This window comes from Heterodontus francisci, chromosome 9 (assembly GCF_036365525.1).
Source record: "Heterodontus francisci isolate sHetFra1 chromosome 9, sHetFra1.hap1, whole genome shotgun sequence".
NCBI lineage: Eukaryota > Metazoa > Chordata > Chondrichthyes > Heterodontiformes > Heterodontidae > Heterodontus > Heterodontus francisci.
Window position 1 is genome coordinate 1,282,486 of NC_090379.1, and position 8,150 is coordinate 1,290,635.

Here is an 8,150-nt window from a genome sequence, read left to right on the forward strand (position 1 = left end):
CACATTGGTACCAACGACATAGGTAAAAAGAGGGATGAGATCCTGCAACAAGAATTTAGGGAGCTAGGTAGCAGATTAAAAAGCAGGACCTCAAAGGTTGTAATCTCTGGATTACTCCCGGTACCACGTGGTAGTGAGTATAGGAATAGGAGGATAGAGCAGATGAATGCGTGGCTGAGGAGATGGTGCAGGAGGGAGGGCTTTAGTTTCCTGGATCACTGGGTCTGTTTCTGGCGAAGGCAGGATCTGTACAAGTTGGACAGGTTGCACCTGAACCGGAACAGGACCAACATCCTTGCTGGGAGGTTTGCTAGTGCTGTTGGGGGTGGGGTTTAAACTAATTTGGCAGGGTGATGGGATACAGAGCGGAGGCACAGTATGGGGTGGTGCACAGTCAAATATAAAAGAGAAACTGAGTCAGTCTGGAAGGCAGAGCAAATATAGACCTGTTAAGGCACAAGCGAATAATGCAAGGCTGGATTGCATCTATTTTAATGCAAGGAGTCTTACAAGTAAGGCAAATGAATTGAGGGCGTTGATTAACACATGGGAATATGATATTATTGCTGTCACAGAAACATGGTTGAGGGAGGGGCAGGACTGGCAGCTCAATATTCCAAGGTATAGAATCTTCAGGCGTGACAGGGGTGGGTGTAAAAGAGGTGGTGGCATTGCACTGTTGATCAAGGAGTCAATTACTGCAGTAAGGAGGGATAATATCTTAGAAGATTCCTCAAATGAGGCCATATGGGTAGAACTTAAAAACAAAAAGGGGGCAATGACTTGGCTGGGAGTGTACTACAGGCCTCCAAACAGTCAGGGAGAGATAGAGGAGCAGATATGTAGGCAAAGCTCAGAGAGGTGTAAAAATAATAGGGTAATAATAGTAGGGGATTTCAACATCACCAATATCAACTGGGATAGTCTTAGTGCAAAAGGCTTAAAGAGGGCGGAATTCCTAAAGTGCATACAGGAGAGCTTTTTGAGCCAGTACGTAGAAAGTCCCACAAGAGAAGGGGCAGTACTGGACCTAATCCTAGGGAATGAAGTCGGACAAGTGGTAGAAGTGTCAGTGGGGGAACATTTCGGGGATAGTGACCATAACTCTGTAAGATTTAAGGTTGTTATGGAAAAGGACAAAGATGGACCAGAAATAAAAGTACTGAATCGGGGGAAGGCCGATTTCAATATGATAAAACAGGATCTGGCCAAAGTGGACTGGGAGCAGCTACTTGTAGGAAAGTCTACATCAGACCAGTGGGAGTCATTCAAAAAAGAAATTGAGAGAGTTCAGGGCCAACATGTTCCCGTAAGGGTGAAGGGTAGGACCAACAAGTCCAGAGAACCCTTGATGTCAAGGGAAAAAGAGTATTGGATAAGGGAAAAAAGGAGGCTTATTGCAGATTCGGAGCGCTGAAAACAGCGGAGGCCGTAGAGGAGTATAGAAAGTGTAGGGGGTACTTAAAAAAGTAATTAGGAGAGCGAAGAGGGGACATGAAAAAACACTGGCAGGCAAGATAAAGGAAAATCCCAAGGCGTTTATAAATATATTAAGGGCAAGAGGATAACCAGGGAAAGAGTAGGGCCCATTAGGGACCAAAGTGGCAATCTGTGTGTGGAGCCGGAGGACATAGGTGAGGTTTTAAATGATGACTTTTCATCTGTGTTCACTATGGAGAAGGAGGGTGTAGTTGTAGAGATCAGGGAGGGGGATTGTGTTTTACTCGAACAAATTAGCATTGAAAGGGTGGAGGTATTAGTGGTTTTAGATTAGATTAGATTAGATTAGAGATACAGCACTGAAACAGGCCCTTCGGCCCACCGAGTCTGTGCCGACCATCAACCACCCATTTATACTAATCCTACACTAATCCCATATTCCTACCAAACATCCCCACCTGTCCCTGTATTTCCCTACCACCTACCTATACTAGTGACAATTTATAATGGCCAATTTACCTACCAACCTGCAAGTCTTTTGGCTTGTGGGAGGAAACCGGAGCACCCGGAGAAAACCCACGCAGACACAGGGAGAACTTGCAAACTCCACACAGGCAGTACCCGGAATCGAACCCGGGTCCCTGGAGCTGTGAGGCTGCGGTGCTAACCACTGCGCCACTGTGTTTAGCGGGCTTAAAAGTGGATAAATCCCCAGGCCCAGATGAGATGTATCCCAGGCTGTTATGTGAGGCAAGGCAGGAGATAGCAGGGGCTCTGACACAAATTTTCAAATCCTCTCTGGCCAGAGGAGAGGTACCAGAGGACTGGAGGACAGCGAATGTAGTACCATTATTCAAGAAGGATAGCAGGGATAAACCAGGTAATTATAGGCCAGTGAGTCTAACATCAGTGGTAGGGAAACTTGGAGAGGCAGGGATTAATCAAGGATAGTCAGCATGGCTTTCTCAGGGGGAGATTATGTCTAACAAACTTAATTTAATTTTTTGAGGAGCTGACCAGATGTGTAGATAAGGATAAGGCAGTTGATGTAGTCTACATGGACTTCAGTGAGGTTACTGGTAAGGTCCCACATGGGAGATTGGTTAAGAAGGTAAGAGCCCATGGGATCCAGGGAAGTTTGGCAAATTAGATCCAAAATTGGCTCAGTGGCAGGAGGCAGAGGGTGATGGTCGAGGGTTGTTTTTGCGAGTGGAAGTCTGTGACCAGTGGTGTACCACAGGGATTGGTGCTGGGTCTCTTGCTGTTTGGAGTGCACATTAATGATTTAGACATGAATATAGGAGGTATGATCAGTAAGTTCGTAGATGCCATGAAAATTGGTGGTGTCGTAAATCTTCTTCTTCAGTCGCTGTGAGGCAACTATGGAGTGACCTCTCCATGGCACATGCCTGGGCAAATTTATGGAGGTTGAGAGTTGTCCAGTCGTCAAAACCCCCCTCTCGGCCTTTCTGGTGGGGTCCAAAGGAGTGCAGGGCATGACGTTTGGCACCAGTATGGCTGCAGGAACTGCCGGAAACATGCCAAAGGTGACACATGACCGCCTACGGGGTTCCGCTCCGGATTATCTGTCAGAGTTTACTCCCTTAGCCTTGGTCTCTCCTGAGACGCCCACAAGGCAGTGGGGTTGTTAGGGCCCCTACACAGGTGTAGGATGGTGCCGGTGAGAGGAGGGGATGCGAGGCGGAGGGGTGCAGGGGAAGGGGGTGCGGGGGGAAGATGGTGCGGGGGGGGGGGGGGGGCTGGGATGGGGTTGTGAGGGGGTGAGCTGAGAGGGTGGAGCAGGGAAGGGGACAGGGGGGTGGAATGGGGGAAAGGGGAGGGGAAAGGGAAGGGGGAAAGCGGGTGCAAATAATAAGCCATTTCCTCAGTGCCCACCATCAACGTCCGGAAAGCTCATCTACGTCCTTCGGGAGGTGAAGCATCTTTTGGCAGAGGAAAGCCTTAGGTTACAGCAGGATATAGAAACATAGAAAATAAGAGGAGTGGGCCATTCGGCCCTTAGAGCCAGCTCCGCTATTCATTATAATCATGGCTGATCATCCAACTGAGTAACCTGCTCCCGCTTTCCACCCATACCCTTTGATCCCTTTCGCACCAAGAGCGATATCTAACTCCTTCTTGAAAACATACAATGTTTTGGCCTCAACTGCTTTCTGTGGTAGCAAATTCCATAGGTTCACCACTCTGGGTGAAGTAATTTCTCCACATCTCAGTCCTGAAAGGTTTACCCTGTATCCTTAGACTACAACCCCTGGTTCTGGACTCCCGCACCATCAGGAACATCTTTCCTGCATCTACCCTGTCAAGTCCTGTTAGAATTTTATAGGTTTCTATGAGATCCCCCCTCACTCTTCTGAACTCCAGCGAATATAATCCTAACCGACTCAATCTCTCCTCATACGTCAGTCCCGCCATCCCAGGAATCAGTCTGGTAAACCTTCGCTGCACTCCCTCTATAGCAACAACATCCTTCCTCAGATAAGGAGACCAAAACTGCACACAATATTCCAGGTGTGGCCTCACCAAGGCCCTGTATAATTGTAGCAAGACATCCCTGCTCCTGTACTCGAACTCACTCTCTATGAAGGCCAACATACCATTTGCCTTTTTGCGTGCGTACCTTCAGTAACTGGTGTACGAGAACACCCAGGTCTCGTTGCATATTCCCCTCTCTCAGTTTATAGCCGTTCAGATAATAATCTGCCTTCCTATTTTTGCTACCAAAGTGGATAACCTCACATTTATCCACATTATACTGCATCTGCCATGCATTTGCCCACTCACTCAACTTGTCCAAATCACCCTGAAGCCTCTCTGCATCCTCCTCACAACTCACCCTCTCACCCAGTTTTGTGTCATCTGCAAATTTGAAGATATTACATTTAGTTCCCTCATCTAAATCATTAATATATATTGTGAATAGCTGGGGTCCAAGCACCGATCCCTGCGCTACCCCACTAGTCATTGCCTGCCATTCGAAAAAGACCCGTTTATTCCTACTCTTTGTTTCCTGTCTGCCAACCAATTTTCTATCCAACGCACAGTGGCGCAGTGGTTAGCACCGCAGCCTCACAGCTCCAGTGACCCGGGTTCAATCCCGGGTACTGCCTGTGTGGAGTTTGCGAGTTCTCCCTGTGTCTGCGTGGGTTTTCTCCGGGTGCTCCGGTTTCCTCCCACAAGCCAAAGACTTGCAGGTTGATAGGTAAATTGGCCATTAGCAATTGCCCCTAGTATAGGTAGGTGGTAGGGAAAATATAGGGATAGGTGGGGATGTGGTAGGAATATGGAATTAGTGTAGGATTAGTATAAATGGGTGATTGATGGTCAGCACAGACTCAGTGGGCTGAAGGGCCTGTTTCAGTGCTGTATCTCTAAATAAAAAAATAAATTACAAAAATACATGACCCCCAATCCAATGTGCTTTAATTTTACACGCTAACCTCTTAGGTGAGACTTTGTCAAAAGCCTTCTGAAAGTCCAAATAAACCAGATCCACTGGCACCTCCTCATCAACTCTACTAGTTACATCCTCAAAAGAATTCTAGTAGATAGATGGGCAGAGAGTGGCAAATGGAATTTCATCCTGAGAAGTGTGAGGTGATACATTTTGGAAGGACTAACAAGGCAAGGGAACATACAATGGATGGTAGGACCCTAGGAAGTACAGAAGGTCAGAGGGCCCTGGGTGTATTGTCCATAGATCACTGAAGGCAGCAGCACAGGTAGATAAGGTGGTTAGGAGGGCAAATGGGATACTTGCCTTTATTCGCCAAGGCATAGAATATAAGAGCAGGCAGGTTATGATGGAGCTGTATAAAATGCTAGTTAGGCCACAGCTGGAGTACTGTGTCCATGAAGATATTGATGGTCTGGTCAGATGGGCAGAAAAGTGGAAAATGAAATTCAACCTGGAGGAGTGTGAGGTGATGCATTTGGTGAGGTCAAACAAGGCAAAGGAATACACAATTGATGGGAAAATACTGAGAAGTGTAGAGGAAGTGAGGGACCTTGGAGTGATTAGCAAGGGGCAGCATGGTTTTGTGAAGGGGTGGTCGTGTCTCACTAACTTGATTGAGTTTTTTGAGGAAGTGACGAAGATGATTGATGAAGGAAGGGCAGTGGATGTTGTCTATATGGACTTCAGTAAAGCCTTTGACGGCAGACTGGTACAAAAGATGATGTCACACGGGATCAGAGGTGAGCTAGCAAGATGGATACAGAACTGGCTCGGTCATAGAAGACAGAGGGTAGCAGTGGAAGGGTGCTTTTCTGAATGGAGGGCTGTGACTAGTGGTGTTCCGAAGAGATCAGTGCTGGGACCTTTGCTGTTTATATTATATATAAATAATTTGGAGGAAAATGTAGCTGGTCTGATTAGTAAGTTGGCGGACGACACAAAGGTTGGTGGAGTTGCGGATAGTGATGAGGGTTGTCAGAGGATACAGCAGGATATAGATCGGTTGGAGACTAGTCTTAAACTTATGTTTTGCTTTTGCACAGAGCTGTTCATTATTCTGCTATTAGCACCTCTCTGGACAGTGCTTTGTCCTTTGCTACAACTGATTAGCACTCCATTTACGTTCTGTTCCATGACACCTGTCATTTAATCTCTTCCCCCTCTGTCCTCTCACAGTCCTTCCTTCCTTGTTCTTCCCCTCCCCCTTTCACTTGCTCAAAGACATTTCTAACTTTTGCCAGTTCTGATGAAGGGTCACAGACCTGAAACATTAACTCTGTTTCTCTCTCCACAGATGCTCCCAAACCTGCTGAGTATTTCCAGCACTTCCTGTTCTCATTTTAAAGCAAGTAGGTGAGAACATTGCAGATTTGCCTTCATTGAAATTCATTTGCCACTCTTTTGCCCACTTATTTAATTTATCAATATCGTAATTTAATGCTTCCATCTAGGATTGTATCCCTTTTAATTTATTAGCTTGACAGATAATCTGATTGAACTTTTCAAGATATTAAGGGGAACAGATAGGGCAGATTGGGAGAAACTATTTCCATTAGTTGGGGAGTCTTGGACTAGAGTGCAAAGTCTAAAAATTAGAGCCAGACTTTTCAGGAGTGAAATTAGGAAACACTTCTTCAAGCAAAGGGTGGTAGAAGTTTGGAGCCCTCTTCCACAAATTTTAAATCTGAGATAGATAGATTTTTGTTATCCAAAGTGTCACGCACATTGGAAGTGCGATGACACACCATTCACAGACTAACTCTGAAGAATATGAAATAATGAATTTTGTCTTCAAAAAATTGAGCTTTATTTTAAAAAGTGAACAATGGTCCAAAGAAAAAGGCAAATTGGCCTTTTGTGTACTCAAACAGTCTGGCAAAGACAAAAGACCAATCTTTAATGCCAGAAAGTGTTAATGCAACCCATCTCACACCTATCCTAAAAACATTCCAGAATTGAATGTCTTCTTGTAAAACAAAGGAGGTGTGAAGTAGCTAAGACCTGGGCCATTGTGTGATCACCATGGTGGAAATCAGAATGTCTCCTAACAGGAGGTGAGAAGTGACACAGTTTTACCTTAAAAACAAGCCAGAGATAGAGAGAGACTGACCAAGAAGGTGAAGCTACTTGGAACAGCTGAAATTTCAGCAAGCCAGAAACAAGTGTCCTGATGAAAAAATCTGACACCTGCATTATACAGCAGAGAGAGCTTTAAGTAACCTACCATCTTCAACAGAACCTTCAATCCAGACAGAAATCTACAATTATCTCAGGCCTGCAACTATCTGGAACTTGAGTCTCAAGAGAATTCAACAGGTTTATCGTAACCTTTCTCCCTCACTAAAGCCCACCTACCTCTTGTGTGTGCATGTGCAAGTGAATGCATGAGTGAATGCAGTTGTGACAATTTCGGGATAAGGCCCATTGATAACTAAACAATTGACTTTCTGTTTTTAAACCTACAAGAAAATCTGTCGCTGTCTAGTTATTTGAAAAATAAAGCACCAAGGGGTTAAACTCTTAACACAAATACACTTGCTGCAGTCAGGTGGGGAGTTGAACAGTGGGAGCCACCCATGTGACACCACACATATTAAGGGATATGGGACAAAGGCAGGTATATGGAATTAGATTGCAGATCAGCAATGATCTTATTGAGTGGCAGAAGAGACTCTAGGGGCTGAATAGCCTCTTCCTGTTTCTACATTCCCACCACCCCCCCCAACATCCTTCTCCCCTCCCACAGGCCCCTTCATCAGACCTCCACCACCTCGACCCCCTTACCTTTGTTGGGATCCCACAGAGATACAGAAACGTTTCTCTAATTAATTTTCAAGAGACAGCAGATGTTCCTGGATATTACCCGGGAGCCCAGAGGACATAATTGTTTCCTCTCAGTCCATTGTCTCAGCCTACGCCCTTTACTGCAGGTTCCTCCCAAGCAGCAAAAGAGGTAAACATACAGGCTGTGGCCCAATTCAAATATCTGTTCATCATCAGCTTTTCAGACAACAAATGTGCAAAGTGCTTTAACAATGGATTTAATTTCACAGCAATAAATTCCTAACCAGCTCCGCGACACATTGCATCAAAAGTGCTCCCGCCCCACGCAAAGCCCCTTGTCCCTCACCGCTGCCTCGCACCAGTCGTCCAGCCCCAGCCACTGACCGCTCTCCTATCCTCACTTACATGAGGGTCTTTGCAAAGCCAGAAGCCACCCAATCACCTGCTC